The 25,235-nt window shown below is 39.1% G+C and overlaps 1 pseudogene; it reads right to left on the bottom strand.

Moving 5' to 3' along the window:
- Positions 1 to 3,575: 3,575 nt before the first annotated feature.
- LOC139726802 (neuronal acetylcholine receptor subunit alpha-10-like) overlaps positions 3,576 to 25,235 on the bottom strand; it is an 87,250-nt pseudogene continuing 65,590 nt past the window's right edge.

The following is a 25,235-nucleotide window of genomic DNA, read 5'->3' as shown; positions in this document are numbered from 1 at the left end:
TCAACACCTTTGGTCATAAGCACTATAGTCATTATTTTTTCAGCTTCTTCCACATTTAACACGTAATACCGGAGATGTCCTCCTCTTTCTAATCAGAATAACTTTCTTGATCTATGTTCTGAAAATACCTCTTCTTGGCGCCATTTTACGCCACGGCCAGCGCACGTGAAATGAGTACCAACGTTATTCTTGACGATAAGCATGAAGACGCATAAAAACAAAACTTGATACTTGCAATTATATTGTTCCAAAACTAAAAATAACAACAACAATGACAAATTGGTATGGCATAATAGAGTAAAATAGAATGTGTCAAACAAATAGTAACAATAAAGTTAGAAATCTCGACCGGCAAAGATTCCAGAATCAACATAAGTTTCATCGTGAGCTTTAGTGACACGATTCTGAAGAGAATGTCTTGTTTACACAACCATTACCTGTCAGAGTCGTTTGCGGTCTTTCCTTTTGGCGTAAGATTTCTAATAATCAATAATAACCAATAATGGTACGCACTACATCAATTACGACTTTTTGTGCAATGGCACGCACTATCATGACAAGCCATCGTTATGCCACAACCCGTGCACATTGGCAACAATAACTACCACAAAATGCAACATGAAGCAAAGCTACCAGCTCTACACTTTTACAAAGGTGGCATCTTGGGGGACAATGTCCGGAAGTATTGAATTGAAATATGACCGACAATGAAGAACGAGCTTTAAAAAAAAAAATCAGCGACGAGACATTCGTGTTAGGGATGAATAATGTGATCATGGAAGGCAATCCTGCAGCGAGGGGGTCATATATATTTTTTTTTTGTTCCGATCGCTTCCGATCGTGTCCGGTCTGGACCGATTGCTTCCGAAGTCCGTGTGTCGGCACAGCGATCACACGTGACCCTTCATTCAGCTAACAATAATAAGTAATAAACGTGAATGTTTGTGTCCGTTGAATCTGCGCATAACTGAAATGAAGCTTGCCTCGATGATTCTTTAAGCAACGATACGAAATATCGCATGAGTACCACCGCGACCTATACGTCTCCAATTTCATGTAAGCTTCTGTGCTTGCGCCAACGGAAAAAAAAGCCAATTAAACAACGTATGCGCAACTTCCGCTTGGAAAACAAAAATATAGATAACATTGAGGGATAATTTCATAACATCATTTACGCAATCAAATAAATCTAGCATGACAAACACATCATTCGTTCTAGTCATATGTCATAATTATGTGCGTGGGTCACTTAAGCTTCTCAGTCGACCACTATACGAACAGTATGAGGGGTTGATGGCTGTAGGCCCTACTGATGGGGGAAGATGTGAGCAAATTTCATGGATTTTGTGAGCTTGTATTGGCAAAATACACGAATTTTTCATCCCGGATGGAGCCGATGCTAATACGGACGTCCCGATGTCTTCACGTATTCTCCCGGAATGAGTACGGAGGCAACACGGAGTAGCCGGTGCCTACAAGGAAGGAATACGGAGGCAACACGGAGTAGACGGTGCCAACAAGGAAGAGTTTGTATTGATTTTCATTCGTGATGTCCGGGATGAAAAATTAAGCTAGCTTAATTTTTTCCGCGGACATGCCGGATGACTTCAAGGAGTCAACACGGTCATGCCGGAAACAGTACGGATGATCCCGGATCGACGATCCGTGGTCACCCGTGATGCGATCCGTGAAAGTGTAAAAGGGGCTTTAGTAAGCTATATTGTATGATTATCATCACTGTCTAGTGGTTGACTAGAGAATACAAGTTATATGGCCTCTTCAATTTCCAGCGGTGAGGGAAGCATTTCAACGACTCGTTTTCCACTCCACAATGCATGATGGATCATGGAATCGGCATGCCGTATGCCCACTTTCTCTATCAACAAAAATAGTCTGCGTCTGTGGAAATGACCAGATGAATGTATCTTTTTTTTTTCTTCAATGAATTGTCGCCATTCATGAGGGGATAATGATCGCGAGTAACACGTGCATTTCTGTTGGATAAATGATCCTCTCGGTTAATTCTGTGTAGGCCTACTCATACGACCACTCTCGCTCGTGCCATGCAGTACCACGATGTGTGCAATAGCATTATACATTCAGGAGCTCTTCAACGCATGGATATTTCCTTCACTCGCTCGAGCGCAGAACGTCTACAGGTTGCCTCCTATGGCATGTATGGCGACAAATTCTTTGTTGCACCCTTTCTCTTATGATGACAGAGTAGCTTATTACAACCCATCTTTGCGGATGGAGAACGCAGAAAAATGAAAATATCATAATATCAATATTAATCAATCAAAATCAATGTTCTCAACGATCCCTCACGTTGAGTTCTTCCCTGGAATCCAAATTCGTATTCATTATCTCTCGGATACCGGAAAGAATCGCTCGTTGAAGGGCACTTGTGCCGTCAAAAATCTCAAAAGCAATTTTCTTGACGGATGGAAACCGTCCCGGGAGAAATGGATGTTATATGGCTCGGATTGTCGTTGCTACGTAGTAACTGAGTCATTTCATTTGACAATGGACCGATTCATCAATTACAGATCATGTAGCTATACCCAAAAGTGCAGTCTATCTGCTAAATATATCGAGTGTTTGATATCAACGAGACAAGTAGTTATCGAAACAGGAGTCATTGTTATTGTTCATATCAACTATTGTATCGGAATTGTTTTGAAAAGCTGCCCCGGCATAGTATTCATGGTGTTTGCTATTTGGTTGATACTTGAATGTTGAATGTAGTTGTTGTTGTTTTTTGTGGGTATTTTTTGTGAGCAAAGCAAACATTATTCTTTGCTACCTTGGATTGTGACATCGGGTCGTACACAAGGCTTTTTTTTGTTTTATTCCAGCTGAAGTAATTGTAATCTCTTTTAATGACAAATTATTTCCAAATCGCATTGATTTTCAATCCCAACTTCAAATATGATTTTGCTTATTTTTCAAAAGAATGGGGTAAAATGGAAGTGGTTGTTTAGTAAGTACCATGGGCCTATGCGTACAGTGTGGTGTCCAAGTTGCATTAGTGCATTTTGGAGTCATTAACGAGCGATTAAAAAAAAAGGTGAAAAGCACATCCATCTTGAGCAAGACCTCGTCATCGTGAACGTCATTATAGATACGACAATATAATATGATAACGAGTCGGCCCTAATTTCTCTTCCTTTCTTTACATCTTTTCCTCATGACCACTAATCGCGTAGTCCTCAGCATTCTCGTTGTCATATCTGGAGAGTCTGAGCAATACATAAATGACAAGCTTCAAATACATGGTTAGGATTTGACTTTTTTCTTTGTTTATACTTTGCAGCGTAACCGTTGATAAGACAGTCTATGCACTGACGGTGACAACTCTACCATGTACGCCACAGGTGGATGTTTGCTAGCTTTCCCCCACAGGGAAACGCTTTCAGAAACCTCTCGACTCGATGAGCCCATTGATCCGGTATAGAAAGCAAAGTCTTAGTCGATGGGATCTTCCTGCATGAAGCTAGTTTCTAATTTCAACAAACACCATCCAAGCTGCGGTCGAGTGATCAACGATTTGTAGGAAAACCGATTCCCCTCGCTCACGGTTGTTTCAAATCCCAGTGTGGCATGGCGATGAAGATGATCATACAGTACAGACACTCGCCGACAATGATCATGGCCACAAACATGCCGAGTCCCTTGTCGAGGGCGAGGGCAAACTCGCGCCACAACATGGCGTTTAGTTCTTTGTTCCGACTGTCGCGCCGGTGGTGCATCCGAGCCTTCATCTGGAGCTTGTGGTCGATGAGTTGCGGCTCGTACAGCTGGCTGTTTTCGTTGTCGTGCACCTCCTCGCTTCCGCTGTCGTTGCCGTGGGTGTGGGCGTGGGTGTGCGAGTTGCTCTGCCGCATGATTTGGGGAGCCTTGCCGTTGGGGCTCTCGATGTTGTTGTAGGTCCTGATTGGGGAATAAAAATAACGTGTTTTGTTTTGTTTTGTTTTTTAACAACAAAAACCAAACCAAACAAAGCATTACACACATACACACAAAGGTTCTGAGTGTTATTAGCAATATCAATCTATTGAAAAATTCGAAGAAGGAAGGTCACTCTAGGAAAAGCAACACATGTTTTTTTGCCTTAAATGATGGACACATGATATGGGATTATCAAACAATATAAATCAAACGAGAGCATTGACATGTACATTGATTAGATGAATCTGTAATCCATTTGTAGAAAATGTAAAGAAAGACTTTATTCTTCCTTATTCCATGGCCTGTAGACTTTCACAAGAGGAAACCTACCAAAGTTGCTATAAAATGATACGCATAATGGCACGACATTATTTGGACGAGGTGAATAAGACTTGGAGGTATACCTGCTCTTCCTTTTTTTTTTATAACTGTGGTTACAAACCCTATGAATATGGCACACGTCTTTTGAAAGAACATTCATCATCAACGCGTATTTTATCTTAGCATTGTCACTATCACGGGCCCCAGGCGACTAGCAATAGTCAGCAAATAGTATCAACCAGCACTGACCAGGCACATTGTGCCAATACGAAAAGTAAGTAAGTAATTGACGACCTGTTTGTAAATGCAGTAAACAGGTTCTTTAAGAATGGTGCAACCCCCATGAACGAGTTTTCCAATTTAGAGCTTTCGAAAAAAAGAGAAAGCTTTACACAATGTTCCTGAGATGATCAAAGGAAACACAGTACTAAAGAGGGAGAAATATAATTATTATCAGCAATGAGATTTTACGCTTATTGTGCATGGCTCATCATAACTATTATGATGATAGACTGGAATGTTACGGCGTGATAGGAGGATTCAAAACGTGACGTAGCAACCCTTTGCTCTGCCTTATTGGACACCAGACTTTGAGGGCTTTGTCAGGGTTTCTCTTTTGAAATTTTGAGGAATTAGTCGCATTCTTCATGTTGGTAACGGTTGAGGAGACGATAGCAACATGACGCAATGCTCACTGCTTCTAAAGTCATAATGTATAGGTCCTATTACACTGAAGCGACAATCATTAGCTGTAAAGCTCTACCACCAATAACCATTAACATTCTGCCATAACTACAACAGCTGTGATCGTTTTCTGCCTCACTGATTATTTTGAGACATGAAGAACATGAAGACTATATGATTCGCGCGCCTGTCTAAGTTATATCCTGAGGGTGCAGAAAGGAGCTAAAAACGGATCGATTAAGTGTTGAGGTAGTTGACCTCTGAAAGAGAGAGAGAGAGAGTCTTTCAGACAGAGTGGTAATAATAAAAGAAGCATACTTCGTCTCCCTCGACGGGTTTTCGGCAACGGTTACCACCTCGGGGAGACTGTGTCGTCTTCTGCGGAGGCGCTGCAGACGCCGGATGATCATGTATCGTAACCACGAGGGCATTTGTCGCTCGCCGCCCGTGTGGTAAATGCGGAGGACGATGACGGCGCACACGACGGCCCCGCATCCCAGGGCGATCATGATGAAGAAGAAAGTCACTGCAAAGAAAGCACGGGAGAAAGGCAATATTGCTGTATCAGCAAACACTGTGCTATTGAGATCACTGTGCTCAGTTACACGATATTTGATACACTCCATCTACATTGATTGTTGCTTAAAGGGATGGTACAGTGTTGGTAGAGATGAGAATTGGGCTTTTAACTTTTTGCGAGATACCAAGAAAACACTTATGAAATAGTACAGAGCATACCATTTTAACAGGAATTCAAAGTTTATTTGATGAAAATCGGGTTTGGAATGACTGAAACATCAAAAGACAAAGTAATTCAAAGCGATCGTGATAAAAGTTGGGTCCCACACTTTATCAGAATCGCTCTGTTTTGGATACGTGTATCTCAGCCATTTCAAAACCATTTTTCATCAAATAAACGTTGAATTCCTCATGGAATTACATGCTCTTTCATATTTCATAAAATGTTTCTCATTATCTCACCAAAAAATGTTAGAAACCTGAAATTAGGTCTCAACCAAAACTATACGATCCCTTTAAATAATATGCTTAGTCGGCTTTTATATTGCAATTGTTAACAAAACTCTTCTCTGGCTTCCACCATGCATCAAAACGTTGAAGTCATAGACTCCTATCAATTACGGAAACGTGTCTGCACAATGTTTCTTGCTCGTCTATGTAGACATGAATGGAGGGCAAATGTCACCGAAATTTTCCTTTGGAACATCTTCTATTTTTATCTTGAAATTTTTCCTAGTGGTTGTGGTGGTGGGAGTGGGGGGGGGGGAATGTCTTGGATCGGTGTAGGGTACTGTCTCTGGTGCTTTTTTTTTCTATCGGGGGAACTTTTGTTTTGTGTATCTGTAGCTTATATTGTGGATTAATCTTTGCTTACCTTTCCTATTAAGAAAATTGACATAATGAGGATGACTACTAATACGTTTGTGTTTTAAACCATAACTATGAGTTATCATTGCATCTTGTGCATTATAGATATTTCTTTCTCATAAGCTTCGAGGGTTTGACTTTCCAACATTTCCTTTTCCCCCCAAAGGAGAAATAATATGATATAATGAGAAAACACTGTTATGGAATCACATTCCAGGGTTCACGCGTGTGTGGGAGTGTGTGTGTGTGTGTGTGTGTGTGTGTGTGTGTGTGTGTGTGTTTGTTCGTGTGTGTGTTATTTTCAAAGTTTAGGTTTACAAAGTGAGAATATTGCTTATGTATGGAGTCTTTGTGAGTCCATTTTGAAAAGTGGGAAATATGATGGAACTTTATGCAATTGGTGTGAAGTAGATGTCAGTGATTTTTATATACCTTTAAAGTTTTTTGGACAAATTACAGATTTATAAAAGATACAATCCAGGAAGATTTATTCACATTTCGTGTCTCTTTTAAAGCAGTCTTACTGTTTAGAAATTAGAGATGGACACCAAAAATTTTTTTTCGCTGATAAAAGTATGAGAGATATTTTTATAAGGCCCAGAAGTTCAACTCTAATTGGAGATTTAAGAGAATTTCAATATAAGTTATTACACGGGGCGATTTATACTAAGGAACAGCTCCTAATATTTGGTTTTGTGGCTGATAATTTATGTTCCTTTTGTGGAAAAAGCTTTGAAACTTACTCGCATTTATTTTGGAACTGTGAAAAAGTTAAACCTTTATGGCATGATTTCATTGAGTACTTTCAGTTAGAAGAGTTACGTAATTTAGCTTGGCGGGATATACATATTGGTTTAGAAGGAACTTCTCACAGAATCAAATTGTACAACACTCTTATTCTTATAGTTAAACATATGTTATATAAAACGAGGTCACAGTTAATAACACCGACATTGGCAGAATTAAAAAAGGCATTAATGATATGTCGAAAGGAAGAGAATGATATTGCCATTAGAAGAAATAAACCGGGTTTGCATTTGTTGAAATGGGAATGTTTAAATAATTTGTAAAGGATTAGTTTATTTATGCACTCGTACTTCTCCCCTTTTGTGTGTGTTTGATCACTGACTTTTTTTTCTTTAGATATTTTTGAGTTCAGAGATAAGTATTGTGTATATAAAATATATATGCAGGTATGTGGATATGTATATTTTGTGTATAATATGTGTATGTGCATGCATGTATCGTGTGTGTGCAGCACATACCCTAAGCATAATTAGTATAATTATTTATGTTCTGAATGCGAGCAGAAATAATTGTGTGTTGTGTTGAGTGAATGTGTGTGCAGGGGTGTGGATGTGTGTTTAAGTGGATGTGTGTGTGTGTGTGTGTGTGTTTAAGTGGATGGGTGCGCAGGGTGTGTGTGTGAATGGGTGGGTGGATGAAAGGTGGATGAGAGGGAGTGTGTCTGTCTCGGGTAAGCAGGTGGATGTGGTGTAGAGGGTGGGGAGGTGGTTTAGATATGAGAGGGACGGTTTCTTTTTTTTTTTTTGGGGGGGGGGTTTAAAGTTTAAAGTTTTGAGTAGTTGAGGGTTGGGTATGGTGGAAAGGTGGGAATGAGGGTGTTTTGTTATTGTTGTTTGTTGTTATTGTTCTTTCAATATAATAGAAATTTCATTTCCTGTTTTCCTAGTGTTTGGCTAAATTGCTTACAATTGCATATGAATTTTTCTTGTTTGTTTCGTAGTTAAAAAGGAATGATCGGATAATTCATTCTATTTTCTTTCTTCTGTTTGATTTCTGCCTTAGAATGAATTGAATGATTATTCTGGTTTTATGGATTATGGATTATGTCTCATAACTGTAGGAACATTTACATGATTTATGACAGATGTTATGTGGAATGTGTGTATTTTTTTTGAATTGTTATATTCTCAAAGGAAATGGAATTAATAAAAAGATCACTGAAAACAAAAAAAAGTTTGTGTGTTTTTGTGTTTTTGTGTTTGTGTGTGTGTGTGTGGATCAAAAGGATAGTAATGACAGTGGAGATTATCTCGCACTTGAGAAAACAAAGACTCTTACACACACAAACATACAAGCCAGTAGAGCTCTGTGGACCAAAAATGAAAACGTCACATTTGAGATGATGAAGGCAGTGACCACTAACTGAGCGGACAAGACAGCATCTAGATGTACTTTCTACATCTGATGTACATGTGCGTGCGTATGTGTATATGTGCGTTTGTGTGTTTTATCGCAATCTGTTGTATGAAATGCATTCATTGGAATCAAGATGTACCAATCAATTGAGAGCCATTTCGCCGCAAGACCTAAATGAACTCTCTTGCATATGACAGACGTCAGTCACGTGCTCAAGGGTCTAATAATATCCATCTCATTGAAATCAGACTTTTCAATATAATACAAAGAAACAGAAAAACAACATCAGCAACATGACGGGAGAAAGCAACCATCACTCAATCGCGAGTCTGGAAGTCTAAGTACCTAAATGGACGCATTTCTGTATTTGATGGCGAATTGTCCATCGAGAAGTCATCTTGGTTGCTGCAGTAGTACGAGGGCCATGGTCACTTACTTTCCTCCCCCCTCCCCCCCCCCCCCCCCCCCATCGAGTCATCATTGGTGTACAGGAGCTGTTGACAGTTTACGCTTTGTCTGTCAGACGAAAACAATTCAAACTCCAATTTTGAATTATATTGCTTTCCCTATTAAGAATATGCTTTATTGAAATATCTCTTAACGAATTATAGGCAGCAATATTAACAAATAGTAACTAACAAAAACGTTCGGGAAAGGGGAAGCTTTTTTTAATAGAGTGGAAAACAAACTTTTCCATAAAAATGCCGACTGATGCATTCAATTTTGATTCAAGTTTTCCCTCGACTTTAGAGAAATTTACGTTTGTTTGTTGTTTTTTTATAAAAAAGAGTCGAGAACATGTGACTACTTTATACAAACTTCAGCACAGTGTTATTCGATTGCACCGTCAATTATAGTAAAACGAATTCGAGGTATACACTCTTGTAAGGCAAGGTAACCAATGAAGAAACATATTTCAAAAACAATAACGACAATAACAAGACAACCGTACAGCCTTGTTACAAAGTCTCTTATTCCTTTCATGGAAACGAATCATTAATTATACTGTAAATGCCGAGAAAGCTTCGGGGAAAATGAAATCACGGAAACACAATATCATATCTTGTATTTCTATATGATATTGAAATGCTTTCAGCTTTCAGCCAGAGACCGATGTACAATGTCCACCTATGACCTTTACTACACTTCGATTGGAAATTCAAATAGAAATTTCTGCCGGTTCGATGTCCATGTATGCCATATATACTGCGTATTACAGTCTCTTGCAGTAGAGAACTTCAATGCATTTTCCTTGGACACTCTCGATTTCAATACAACTTGGTCATAAATTGAGGACACCGCCCCGTAGATCACAACAAAATGGAGGAAGAACTGGTAATACCACAACCTTGCTTTCCTGTATTTTACACTCGAAAATTACGTCATGGAATAAGAACACACTGAAGAGTGAAATTAGGTTTGAAATAGAAAACACTGGTCAATTTGATATTGCCGCAATGTTCGATACATTGTCACACTTATACTAATGCCATACTTGGGCACTAGGAAGCTGCAGTAAATTACTAGCATGGAAGCAAAGAAGAACATGACTATTTTGATACGTAGATATTTTCCATGCACAAACAACAACAACTGAATGTTTGGGGTTTTTTTTATCTCAAAGATCACCAGAACTCCAATATGTGCAGCGGGAAGTCCCCTACAGCCTTATCATTTCTTGATGGGAAAATCATGAAAGCATGATGGTTGTCGTAGTCCCAAGAACGGAAGAGGATGGATCTGATTGTCCTAACTCAGCTACAAAGGGAATATCTTTATGTTGAAGGTACTGGTAAAACTGACCATATAACTTCTGTCTAACAATATGTTTTTAGTTCTTTTCAGCCGTTGACATTGCAAGTGTTATCCTTTTGAAAATATGCTTATTTTCATGCCTGGCGCCGACATATTTCTCTCATGTACCTAACAGCTAAGAGTAATTGTGATTACGAGGATAGCTTGAACAGTACAGGTTTTTAGTCTATTTTTAGGACACTAGTAACATAGTATTCACGTATAGCAATAGAGTCTTTTAGAATAACCATGACGTAAGAATATTAACCATGTCTATATTAAAGGGATGGTATAGTATTGGTTGAAGTGAGTATTCAGCTTTTAAGTTTTTGCAAGGTATTCAGAAATCACTTTATGAGATGTTCAGAAGCCTACAATTCTAAGAGGAATTCATTTGGACTCGTTTTGGATATCTCAGCCATTTCAAAGCAAAATTTCATCAAGTAAACTTCGAATTCCTCTTAAAATTATATGTTCTTTCATAAATCATAAAAGGTTTCTCATTATCTAAAAAAAAAAATCATCATTAAAAAATACTAAAAACCTCAGACCCCATCTCAACCGAAACTGTCCCATACCTTTAATATACATTTTTTTTCGCCTTCTCTGCTGCATTGCATAATGACATCCGTGTTTGTTTACTCAATTTACATTATTCAGTTGTTATTAGACGCGATCATTCATTAAAGAAGTTGTGAGATATACAGAAATTGACAGGTTCTTTTTTCACGCAAGGTATATATATATATATAGGCCCTATATATCAAATGCCAGTTTTCTAATCACAGTCTGTGTATTTTTTTTTCTCTTAGCTCACTGAAGTTAACGCTATTATGGTTTTACGGCGAAATCTCTGCATCTAGGACTAATATTTTGAAGTTACTATGCAGATCAACTATGTTACACACGTAGCTGCCTTAAGCCTCACATTGACATATTGGCACCCGAAAGTAGGTCGTTGTTTTCTCACAAAATACTTCTTGTATATATTTTCGTGTCTATGACCGAGGGCTGTGGCATTTTGCCTCCATGTCTCTGCCCTGGTAAACCTTTAATAAATTGAATTTGCTGATGAAGTAATATCCCATCGGGAATACATTTTATGATGACGCGCCTACGCAAGACCGACACAGCAAATTACAAAAGCATCAAGTGTGGTCATGCCTTAGCCATCATGATTATTTTGTCGCACGAGCTTTTTGCTATGCACCGAGGACAACGCATTTGTTTATGGGAAGGGTCATTTGCCCGTCATCACTTCTGCAAAATACTTCGACGTTACACAAGTTGTATAAAAGAACACACACACACGCACACACACACACACGCACCTTAAATCACATCGTATAATGAAACTTCTCAGGATGGCGCCACACTGTTCCGAAATTGACACAAAATGGGAATACGATTATGGAATTTTTAATTTCGTGCGAAGTTGACCTCGAACTTGGTCAAAATTAAGCCAATCGACAGCTGAAGTAAGTACGATGCCAAGGGAAGGTCATAATGGTGGCGTCTGAACCACGCACACGGTCTATACTAAGGGAATAGTATAATTTTGGTTGAGATGGGGATTCAGATCTGAACTTTTTGTGAGATAATTAGTAACCAGCTATGAAATGTTAAAGACCATACAATTCTAAGAGGATTTCAAACTTTATTAAGTCCGTTTTAAATGGCCGAGATATATAAAAAAAAAAGAAAACAAATTGGTCCTGATTAAAGTTGGGTCTCAAATTTCATTAGGACCTCTTTGTTTTTTGGATATCTCTGACATTTCAAAACCAATTTTCATAAGATAAATTTTGAATTCCTTTCAGAATTATATGCTCATATTTTATCGGATTGAGGTTTCTCATTATCTCACAAAATAAGTAGGAAACCTAAAGCCCCATCTCAACCAAAACTACACTATCCCTTTAAGATGTGAACCTTTATCAGCAAGTTCCTATATGTTATGTATTATGTACGAGGGCTGCATGCAAATAAAGCAATGCTTAAGCTGTAGCCCTTCTGCGTTATTCATTGCATCACTGATATGTTCTTTTGTACATTGTAAAAGCAATGAAGAAACTGTATTGCTGTATAATTATTCTAAAGGTAATGAAGAAACTTACTTGTTAGCAACTAATATTTATGAATATCCATTTATATGTATGGTACCATCAATGTATATATGATATATGTGTATGTATCTGCATGAGCAATGATATAATGCAGGAACCAATAAATCAAATCAAAATCAAATCAAAGTTTACGAGAACGGGACACGTAGATTTTGCCAAGGCCCACGAAGTTTGATACTGCTGGAGGCATAGAAACTGCACCGAGCACCAGCGGTCATGCGATGACTGTTCAGATGCCCTCATTAATGACCCAATGCTCAGAGCTGCCAAATTTGAACATTCTTTTTTTTCAATGTGGACAAAGAAAAAATAAGTCTTTTTGAAGGCAAATGGAGATTTGCCATCTGTAATCTTCTGGTATATCCACGTTGTTCCAACTGGTGGCCGAAAAAACAGAAAGACAAAAAGGACACCTTCTGAAGTTACTGAAATTTTCCCGTCACCACCTCATCCTAAGTTTCAATCTTCAATTTCAATTTTCAATTTCAATTTTTTAATTCCCATTTATATTCATATTTCTCACGAAAATGGCATAGAAAAAATATGCAATACCAAATTGCAAAACATAAATTCGGTGAAATTTCACCTGAATGTACAACAGTCTGTCTCAATATAAACACAAAGGTCTGTTTGAGGTAGTGTTGGGCTATGTTCGAAATGCGAGAAATATATTTCTTGCATTTCGAACATAGCCCAATCATATCATTATATATGATGGAGCCTACGTAAAAGTAAGCTTGTTCAGTCGTACAACGATTAACGTCAATGAAACTGTGCTGTAAAGTCAGGTGTTTTCGATGAAGGGAGTTTAAGTTGCTAAAAAGTATACCCTTATTTCATTATGCTTAACGTGGGAACCGTTGTTTTATGAAGCATGTTGTAAAAGAGTTTCAAACTGACCCACTCTGGAATGAATTAAACACTATGAATGACAAAGCTCCTGTAGGCTTTAATGTATGTGTATAGGTTTCGACACTGTTTAAGTTTGATTTATCTCTTTACCGTGTTTACTGGAATCCAGCTTTGCTAATTTTTCTGTCTCTAATAACACAAATAAAGTGCGATAAATCAAATATCAATGGAAATTTTGAAGTCTGGCTTATTGCAAAATGCCTAAATGAAGATATTGGTGATCGACTTTGATAGGGGCGGGTCGGAAACAAGCAATTTTTAAATTGATACATACACACAAGTATCTATATAATCTTTATTTATTCTATTTAAAGTGTACTGTTCAGAATTGGAAAGAGTTAACAGGTAAATGTTTAATTTATCATCCTGAATAGAACCCAACCACGTTGAGCAATCTCACTGCAAAACTCAGATGTGATTGTCTCTCTTTGCTGGTGAGTGACTTCGCACACATTTCACTTGTTTACTTTACAATCGAGAATACAGGAATTCTTGAACAGTTCGCGCTCGCGGCACAATTAATCATCATGCAGTTTTGCAATTCATTCGGAAGTAATGCCGAATGCAATCTCAAAGTTTCCCCATCATTTCTCATTCTCCACACAATTTTTTTTTTCTCAAAGGAAGTATGTTCTTCGTTGGAATTAAATCCCGAGTGACCCTGCTCAGAAAAAGGTTCTCGTCATGTAGTGCGGCTTGGACAGTACGGGCGCTATTTCCGATTGACGAGTTTTCCCTATTCTAACTGTGCTTTTTAAAAACCTTGGAATTCTTGCTTAGCCGTAAAGCACGGTGTTCTAAATTCGTCAACCAGATGAGTCATGAAACCTGACCGACCTATGACTCGATCAGACATTAAATACAGATCATATATACGATATTTACATGAAAACAAAACAAACTTTTGGTTGGCTTATATCACATGAAAAGGTAGTAAAGCGCCCAACGTTCCGCTGCTTCTTATGCTGTCGGTTTTAAAACTTTACCATCAAAGGTGATATCATACGATATCCCACGTGCTTATAATTATTATGATCATGACATATCAACATGCCAGGCACTTAAGCATTAATGTCTTTGATGAGGTCTATAAGGTCTCTGTGTGAAGGAGGGGGAAGGTGGAGAAATGGGTTCACGGACATAACTTAGGTGGCCCACAATACAGTAGGATAATAAATGCTATGTGAGACAATAAACAGAACGATATGGGCTTACGATGATTACTGACTGCTGGCATGGATGGTAGGCTTCGTATTGTGTCTTGGGGGTACCTTGAAAGGGGGCTCGGCTTTAGTTTGATATAAACATTTGAAAGGGTGGTGGTGGTGGTGGTGGTGGTGGGGTGTGTGTGTGGGGGGGGGGGGAGAAGGTGTTTTTCTACGGCAAAGAATGCAAGAAGTTAACCGTGTGATTTTCAGCGCTCATGTATTGCAGTTACAACAATAATAATGATCGATTGTGTCACATAACATAAGAAGACCCTAAACGTAACTTTAACAAGACATTGAAAACGACGATGTGTTATATAGCGTGTAGTTACGATATCGAAAGACCTTTCTTGTGGTCTCTTAACACCTCCTACCATAACTGGAACCAGTAGATTATAATGACTCGATAATGATGCGTGCGTTGTTTCATGCCTAAATAATAATGCTATAAGAGTGGCGCACCACTTCGCGTGAAGAAGCGTCACAACGCAGACTAAAGACGGATGGAATCTCTCCCCGTCTAAACAGCGAGGAGGAGAGATGACAGAAGCCTTTCCAATCCAGCATGCTAAGACTCGTGCCGGATAAATAATCGTATCGCCACGGGATGAATGTTTAAACTCTGCTGACATTTTGCGTGATGTTCTCCATTGGCCTGAACTCGTGGCGACATGAAAATAAAAACTGTTCCCCATGTTATTTTATTGTTTTTGTTGACATTGTACATGCCCAAGTGGGTCATTCTGTGTGTAAGGTGGAAAACTTCTAAATGTCCACAATGTTGAGACAATCTCAGGGGCGTCTTTTAAGGCATACTCTTCTATTCTGTGTATAATATCATATATCTATACTTGAACTCAGAGAATCGTTAGATTCAATCTTCATTGGATCGAAGAGATGGAGGGGGTAGGAATCACACTCGTATCACATACGGGTACTTATCATGGGGTGGTTCTCATTGCAATATGACGTAGTTCGAATGAGCTTGAACTCAGTGTATACAGTACGTCTCGACAAAGGTTCATGCAGTGACGTAATGGTGATGGCATGGTTTCAGGTCCAGCGTCTTTATCCACACCGAAGAAAATATCGATATTAATCTGTCAGATCCCGAGTTGAGCGCTAGCCCTTGGCCATATAATGCAACTGCTCTCGGAAAGATTGAGCAGATTTGAGCTATCACTGGATAAGAGAGAGAAAGGCATGATGGATGTAGGGAGAGAGGAGACGGGGGTGGGGAGCAAAATAGCATCAAGGAAAGAGAAAAAAGATTTCGATATCTGCTGCAGGACGCATGTTTTCAGCCTAGCCCTGGGCCAATTTAAGCAGTGATATGAAGCAGAATCGTTTCCATTTCACGCGATCGATAGTTATGTTTCGAGGCTCACCATGATAGCTTCGTTTGCTGCTAGCAGGCATGCAAATATACGAAGCACAAAATACATCGATATGGATATATCTGAGGACAAGGGGGGAAATATATTCCAAACACACCACTGCGCCGTACAAACTAACCCTTGGGCGACAGAATTGCTTCGATCGTAACTGCCCAGAAGTGACAACAAATTGATTACGTTTTGATTGAATTTTCCATAGTTAGTTTTTTCCCCTTTCTCTTTCTCCTCTAATATCCAATGCGTTGATAGAATTAGATCGATTTGACGTCAAATTAAATCGCTGTAATTCAAAACACTGGGGATGTGTTATTACCACGAGAGAGTTTATTTCAGGTTCTCTCTCAGAAGTATGGTCTATTTTGGCCAGAGGACGATTCTTATTACGCCAATAATGAGAGATAAGACATAAATGTATAATTTCGAAAATAGAGTAACTTTGTTACCAGTGACGTAATGCGTGTCATCTCCCTCCTATTACAGGCCTAATAATATGAGTAGGTCAATATTCTCAAAATGGAGAAAATTATATCATAAAGTTTTAGATTGTTTTAAAAGGGGACTGTGAGGTGATCATGATTCCTCAAAATAAACTCTGCATAGGCCAACATCGCATATCAAGGTTTGACACTGTTCTTTCTGCCCGGCAACTGCACTGAAGCACGTGCATGAATGCGGGGTGCTTGTCGTTTCGTAGTTACGTGTTTCAGACACAGTTTTTTTCGTTGCCTGTAAACAGTTATAACCAATTACATAATAGTGACATTTTACATGACTGGAAGATGCGTTTGGTCTTCATGTCACCTGGGCAGTGTGTCTCTTCAAGTGATGTGACTAATAAGTTAAACTTAAGAAGCGACAATTAATTGTAGCGATGAGTTGCTGTTCAGTTTCAACCTATAGCACACGACTTCAAAAGTCAATGAATGTGGCAGAATCATACGAGGCAATAAAGTAATGAATACTTTTTACAGCCCCCCCCCCCCGGCAAAAAAAAAAATCCAAAAAATTTGGACCTTCATCAACCTCTTCTAAGAAAAACGGCTGTAGATTTATTTCCTTGAATTGGAATGCTTAATTTTTACACACTCCTGTCACTCTCTTTCATTTCGTCTAGGAACTAAACCAAACACAAACGAATATGAACAACTGTTGAAAGCCGGGGTTGAAAGGGAACAACTTCCGATCGCTGGTGGAATGATACCAACCAAGGTCGGTTCTGATTACTTGCTACAAGTACACTCGGGTGTCATCATAGTGCAGAGAAGACGGAAAATGGAGAGTGGAAATGACGACGAGCACAAAAGAGCAGAAGGTGAAAAAGGTGAAATATTGATCTCAATCGTACGTCTGGTACATCTAAAAGCACATCAATCTCAGCTGTGACAGTCGATTATTGTCTGCGTCCGTTCCTTTATGATCGCTGATGAGCCCTCTAGCTCCATACCCCCCCCCCCCTCTTCGAGATGGTATCCCGTTCTGATGCCCCGCCCTTTTTCGACATCACCAGCAGAATGATTCATAATTCATAAGAAGACAAACTATAAGAGATGAGGATAAGGTATGTCGAGCATATAAACATATATATGTTTATGTTTGTATGAGATCTGTCTATCGTAGTGCTGCTACCTTCTGTCACCAACTCCCTGTTGGTGTTTATGCAAAGCTCAGTGAGTGATATTTTTTTCCTGGAACGATAGGCTACCGAGAGAAGCGTGCAGACAAGGCAATAGTGCACAACACGCGAATCCAGTGTTTCTCGCACCGATATTGCCTGGAAGATGCCGCGCATGTCGTCACGAAGGAGGAATGCCCTGCGATCTGTCTTGCAGTCCATCTTTACGCTGGATAGGCGGGAAATATTCTGCGAATATTCCTGACAAACACGAGTTTGGCATGGACCATAGTGATGACTGAAGTACGATTTTTTTTTTACTGCATAACCCTTAGACATCAATGTTACTACGTCCTCTCATTCACCACGGAGGCCCATCATTCTCCCATCAGTCAGCCACCTGACTTTAGTTCCGTTCTGAAGCAGACAGGTATCGCGAAAGAAGCTCAGTCACGATCAAGGCCTATCTCTTATTGATTTTACGCTTTATATACACCTGAATGACAATTCAGTTCACTTAGTGAGTTTACATCTCTGAAATAATCATTATATTTGTGTTACGAGTCATCATCGAGCGGATATCTCAGCTCATGGACTGCCATAACATGAACAAAAGATCAGATGGAGCAAGATTTTCGCAGCCTCGTCAGAGGTGTACTGTCACGAATGGTTTTAACAGAGGTGTAAGAATTGCTAGATCATCCACTAACTTTATGAATATCATGATATCTGCATGTACAAATGATCGGAACGTTGTGTGGAGGTGACGACTACACCATCTTCACTAATTTTGGCGCCTTGTTTCAACTTTTTTTTCATGTTTCATGAAACATGTGGAGCTATATAGAGCTATAACTATATCAATATTCTTCGTTTTAATGAAAATTCCTCTATTCAGTTAGTTTGATTTGTCTATATTTATTAGAAGCAATATCATTAACATGAAGTAAATTTCACTTTAATCGGTCGTTGCAGTATCACGTGTATTGATATCAGTGTAATCACGTGGCTCTTAAATCACTTCTGAAGGGAACTTCCAGGTCATTAAACGAAAGCTGGGTTTTTATTGCAATTACAATGCCGAAAGTCTCTCAAAGCTTCATAATTTCGGCGATTTACACATAACACTTGGGAATTTTCGGGAGAGGCGCTGCAAAAATGGAACAAGAAGACACAGTCCTGGTGTAAGTCATTTCGCCTTCTTTTCCGAGTGTCGAAAAATGTATCTATATCACTTGCATAATACAACTCCCACTCCATCCTTGGTGTAATTAAATTCAACCACATATATGCATCATAGGCGGTCGTGTGTATACAGTTCGTTCCCTGTAGCTTGTAGAATTAATATATTATGTATGTCAGCGCCTGGTTATGGTTGTCTTTAATTAAATGCGTAATTGAAACCCGGTGACGATTCATGTGGAATAAATTTTGTCTTGGTTTCCTAACCGCTGGGTGTTGTTTTGCTTTCATCATCCCCTCGGCTGGGTGAAACGGAGATGCAACCATAGTACAAGTAACAGTGCTGTCCCTTCCGACTGTCTTTCATCATTGCTGACATCGTTCGATTTACAGTAGGACAGCGAGAAGCTATATTTCAGTTTTCCTAAAAGCGATTCCGTAATTGATATTCGCGATCTGAACGCGTTTCAGGCGTTTCAAAATTTCGAGCTTCAATGCTTCGGATCCGCGAAGCAGTTTGTCATACAAACAATTGCAAATGTAATGATCACATCAGATCAATCAGAGCTAAGGCAACAGATATTTCTTGATGAGGACATGAAAACTCTGCAAAAATAAGAAATAAATGTGATATATTCACACCTGATGATGGGCATACATAATAATTAGTAAATATAGATTATTGTAATAGGAAAATACGTGCTACAAGGAAGAGCACAAAAAGATTGTACATATACACAGGTCAATATAATAGTAAGGTGGTGGGGGGGGGGACGACGCATGATGATGAGGTGAACCTTTCTGAAGAACCAAATTGACCAGGAGATGGGAAGGAGTTTCCAATCTGGTAAGGGTTTGGATGGAGGTTTCTTTCTATGATAAGATTGTGGCGTTTCCTATCAAAAGAAAAAAATAATCCAGATGTAGTTGCCGCTTAGGAAAAATGTGAAAATCTCCCCCTCCCCCAATGTAGTGTGTAATCATGCTTCCGCACGTTCACGTTCAGATTGTCCTAAGCGAACATCAAGTCGTATGTTTGTGTGTGTGTGTAGGGGGGGGGGGGGGAAGGTGCATGCATTCTCACAGTTACGGGGGTGTACATAGGAATATAACATATATTATAAGATAGTTAGATTCTGTACTGTAACCACAAAAAGTAGAAGAAATATATATTGTATACGAAAAGGCATACATCATTTATAACAGAAGCGAAACTTCCTTACAAATTTGCGACAAGAGAACATCGCAAACAAAGAGGTATGATGTAATACTGTAGTGAAGGGAGAAAGAGAGAAGAAAAAAAAAACCCTGAAACACCTCTCCTCACGAGTAATGACGATCTACAATGTCCGATTTGTGCGGCACAGAAAAAAAATATCGAGGAAAGGCATCCGTAAACACACGAACACATTGCACTGGAACATTAAAAAAAAAAGAAGAGAAACAACCATCATAACTCGACAGGATTCCTTTTAGACCTCTGACGTCAATAATGCTTTAACGTCAACGATAAAGTAGGTGCATCCACCAGATGGTCAACTCACCTAACACGGATGTAGTGTCGCCAATAGGCGGCATGCTGTCCGCCACCAGCTGCTGGAATAGAATCATGGCCAACAGGTTGCTGATGGCCAGGGTGACTTTCTCGCCCGAGTCCGGATGGGACCAGAACGTGAGAGCCATCAGCATGGTGAGTAGCACCGAGGGAACGACAACTACCTTGGTGAAAAACGCGGACTCACCTGTGGGATGAATGAATACAAGAATACCACCTGTGATATAGGTCTTATCAATCTAAAATAGCCTCTTCGTTGTAAGCAGTGTTCGACCAGATGGTTCTACGATTATCATTACCCCCCGCATTGCCAGGTTCCGACTATTACACACTCAAAATGAGTGAGGAAGGACATTGTGGTTGATATACTTGTCAAGAGCAGCATTTCAGCTGTGGTGATTCGAACTAAGAACCTCCTGTTTAAAGTCCAGAACCTTATCTACTATGCCATACTGGCTGGAAACTAGTACCGGTAACGAACTCAACGATGACGTCACAAATGATCCTGGAGACGAAAATGAAAACAAACAATTAAAAAAATGATGAGGACAATGTGTAAATGTTAAGTATGAAATTCACAGACACAATATTCAAACGCACGGCAGTTAAAAAAAAAATCCTGAGCATGTCATGATGAATACAGAGACTTTAGGGACAGGAAAAGAAAATCTGTTTGCAGTTGAAGCTAAATTGGTAGTACTAAGAAACACTGAATGCAATGACTGACATGCTATCGACAATTCCATATGACCACTCTCTCTTTCCAAAGAAACACCTTACAAAAAATAATAATTTGAAGAATTTTGAAACCCATTGGCCTGAATTCACGAAGGTGGTACAATCTTGCAAGACTGTACCACCTTCGTGAATTCGGGCCAATAGATTTAAATGCACTCTCTCCCTCCTTTAAAGAAGGAAAAAAAAAGAAGAAAGGAAACTGCAATGTCTCGAAACTCAACACAATTAAAAGCGCAAGCAGTACAGCTCAACTGTATAGGGGCAGCTGATTTTTTTCTCGTTTGTTTCCTATCACAGAATCAACTCATACATTAACTATGGAAATGAATGGATGCAAGAGAGATATTATGGTTGAGCTATATCTTTGCCAGCAAGTTCCGCTAAGAATCAGTATAGAGAGAAACAGGGAGAAAGGGGGATCACATATTGCATATAAGCTGAAAGCGTGTGAACATGACTTCTTTGAATTGAAATGTATGCCACGCTGACACTTTTGAATTCAAGAAAGTGTAATGACTGGCTAGTGAACCATTTTTTTTTCCCAATTTGAATTATGCGCATAAATTGTACCTGTTGCTCATGAATAGGCGTTTTCACATCAGCCCGATGTTTCGAAATAGCGCGCTATTTTGCTGACTATTTTCTGCGAAAAATATCTCGAGCTTGGATTTTTATCGGGCTGATGTGAAAACGCCTAGCGAGGCACGTTTTCAGCCAGGTGCTTGAATAATTCAGCATTATGTCAAAGCAATCAGAATGCATGACTTCAAGCCGAACTGTCAAATTAATGCCATGTTAGGCTTTTCAAGACGAAATTAAAAAAAAAACAGTATATGGAATTCATTTATCATTTGTAGACTAATTTGCTCTGATATAGAAAAAGGAACACCTCCTGAAGAAATGTAGATGAAAGAAAATAATGCTCATTAAAAAAAAATCTTTGATAAATTTTGTTTCTTATTCTCGTAACACAAGGACATGTGATCGTAATTGGCTTCGTATATCAATTCATTCTCGTGCAGTTACTTGAGAAGTATAGCAAAAAAAAAATATTAAAAAGAATGTATTTGCAGTCACACAGCCTTCTCTTGCATCTGAAAAATGGTTTTCATGCCCAAATCTTTTCGTCATTCCCTCTCCCTGAGACTGCTGTGATTTTGAGCTTCGAGACACTTTCTTTTCCATAATGTAGTTGAACGTATATCCTTTAGTGCTACATTATCTTTATTTGAGTTTTTTTTGTGAAGGTTATATCGCTCGTATACTTAGGGCTTTTATGAAGTCTTTCATTCTAGGGCAAACTGCTGTTGCTAGACTTTTAACACATTTACGAGAATGAACTTGGGTAACTTGTGAGAAAATATGCAAAATAGTGCAGTTTGCACAGTTTCGTTAATATTGCTTTGTCTTGTTTTTATTCGTTGAGAGTGTATCCTAGTGAATCGTGTCTTTGTGTGTTAAATATTATGATTTTGGACAACGTATTTGACTTATATGCACTTTTTAACAACTAACTCTGTATTTTACGAACATGTGCCTTTAAACGCGTGTGTGTGTGTGTGTGGGGGGGGGGGTATCTAGTGTTGAGAAGGGAAGGGTTGGTGAGGGGTGAGGGTGACGAGCATGCGTCAAGCTTACGTCTGAGCCGAAGAGTGTAGCGGATCTCCGAGAAGTTGTGCGGGCAGCAGAGGTAAAACGGGCGGAGGTTACTGGCAGCGAAGGACTCCAGCGTCCAGACGCCATTTTGTGCGAAGATGTCATCGGACGTGTCATCCTGTACTTCGAACGTGTGGAACTCGACCTGCATCGGGTGCATAGACAAACAAGGTGCAGGAAGTCGTTTTCATTCTGCTTGCAGCCAACCGGCGTCCCACTGTCGACGCCGATATGCCAGGGGTTAAAGGTGTTATAGACGTTCTTCTTCCTTTCTAAATCCCCGATATACACGTCCCACTTTCTACTTTTACTTCTGCTTTCACTTCATAGTGAAATCGTTTGATCCCTTGGCGCGCTTTAATATAATTCCTTCTTGTTGGTATTGCTTACATCAGTTGTAGAACTTGTGTTTATCTTCCAAAATTGTTTATCACTTCTTGGAAAACCACTTATGGCAGTAGTATGGATTTCGCTACTCAGTGTGTTCACATGAAAACCACCCCATCATTGTTTTTGTATTCACATTTTGGTTCAAAGTTTTCCAATTATACATGGTGCTTACGAAGTGCAGCGCACAAAATAGGCCTTCATCTAACTTACACTCTCCCACTTACACACAATTCACAATCACATGGCATGAAGTCAGTGATAAACAGACCTCAGCTTAACGGCATGGGCCTACCCATACGCCTACCCGCATGCGTGCAAACATTAAAAAAAGAAGAAATTATCATCCCATAATTTCTAGCCTTTTCCTTTTCATGAATGTAGGCCAACACACGGTTAGATAAAGCTCTGCTTATAATACGGTCTAGCGTATTTTTTTTTTCACTTCTTTTAGGTATGATTATAGTACGCCATGTCGCCAATAAGTTATGCATTCAACATATTCAATTCAAGTCACTACAATTTAAGTGCAGTTTCTTTCCATTCGACAAAAGTCAAAACATGATACAAAGCATACGTTTCACAAATCAAATTGCTTTGACAATTTGTAAGAATTATGTTTAGTACAAGGTTATTCATAAAGAATGTTACAAAAAATTACAGCTTACTTGTATACTTTAAGATAATTACTGAAAGGAGTCATGAGAAATGTGGATCACTCAATGAAAAATGTGTAGATAATACATCATCATTATAGCAAGAGTATAACAGTTTAAATGTAATACAGGTAATTATGAAAACATATCGTAAACAGTAACTATTTCATATATTGCAATTAAGAGTAAGATATCAATGTTTACGGCCTAGACACTATTCATTGAAAAGTGTACACCAGGAAAACAATAACAGCAGTTAAGCAGACAAAGATTTTTTCTTTGTATCAACTGACAACTAATTGGCGTAAATCTATCGTAACTCTTTGAACTTCATCATTTACTGCTGAAAATCAAGATGTTAGGGACAGGGTGAGAGTAGAAAAGGTTAGAGTCATCTGCGAATAATCTAAATGAGAGTTTGTCTGAGGCAAAAAAAGAAGAAGAAATCATTGATGTGATTTACGCATAATGATGGGCCTAGCAAGCTTCCTCGTAGAGCACCATATTCAATTTCAATATAAAAGTCATTGACGTTTACATCCATCGGGATCTGTTTGATAAGTAACTCGCGAACCTTTTCTAGCATGACTAAACCTTTCGTGTATGCTCATGTCGTGACAGAATAGTTTGGACAAGAGCATTTCGTTGTTAATTGCATCATAAGCCTCGTAGAAGTCCAGGAAATGTCTGTTGTGTGTGAAACTGTATCAAGTACATATGTGACTTTTCTAACAAAGGTACATGTAGGCAGTGGCGAGTGCGTTTTGCCATGATTATTGGGAACACTGTTGTTATGGTAATGACAATTCCTGCACTGATTTGTGTCTTTTACTTTCCTTGCATACTTCATATCCATTTGATGCTGTGGCCTACCTGGTGGAAACAAATACATAAAATTAAACTAAGGCAAGGCAAAATAAAACGCATGGAGAAAGTTGATCACTATCGTTATACAACATAAACCGATAGAAATTATGTGAGTGAGAACTATTAAATTGTTCTTGGAGTCGTCCCAGTGTATACCGAAACCATCTCAAGTGCAGTTTCCATCCTCCATAACCAGAAGACCAGTTATTCTCCATTCGCCTTCAGTCAGCCGATGAACGGCAATGTTCGATTTATTTTGCTTTTCGCAAGAGGGAAAAACGCCCGTTGGGTATCTGTGATGATCACATTAATGCTTTTAATCTATGCTAACGCGCGCACAGTTCTTGGAGAGCACTCGATTCTCCGATCAGATGACAACACGGTCCACATCATGAGAAGAGTTCTGCATCATGCATTTAGGTGTGTGAATAATCGCAGCCTCATCCCCAGATACTTGACAATGGCGACACAGCGAGTTGTTGGTGAAGAGCTTAGCGTGCAACGTTCGTAATGCCTTAGATCTATGTTAGTCGTTCTTTTTACCTTCGACGTAATACTCTCTGTGCACAATCAAAATAAATTAGATATAAGTCAATTATCCATCTTAGTGAATTAGTGGTGCAGTATTGGTTGTTCACCC

Source organism: Diadema antillarum, unplaced genomic scaffold, assembly GCF_040938485.1.
Source record: "Diadema antillarum isolate AM-2024a unplaced genomic scaffold, OU_Dant_1.0 seq00000100_RagTag, whole genome shotgun sequence".
Classification (NCBI taxonomy): domain Eukaryota; kingdom Metazoa; phylum Echinodermata; class Echinoidea; order Diadematoida; family Diadematidae; genus Diadema; species Diadema antillarum.
This window is presented reverse-complemented; position numbering and strand designations above follow the sequence as displayed.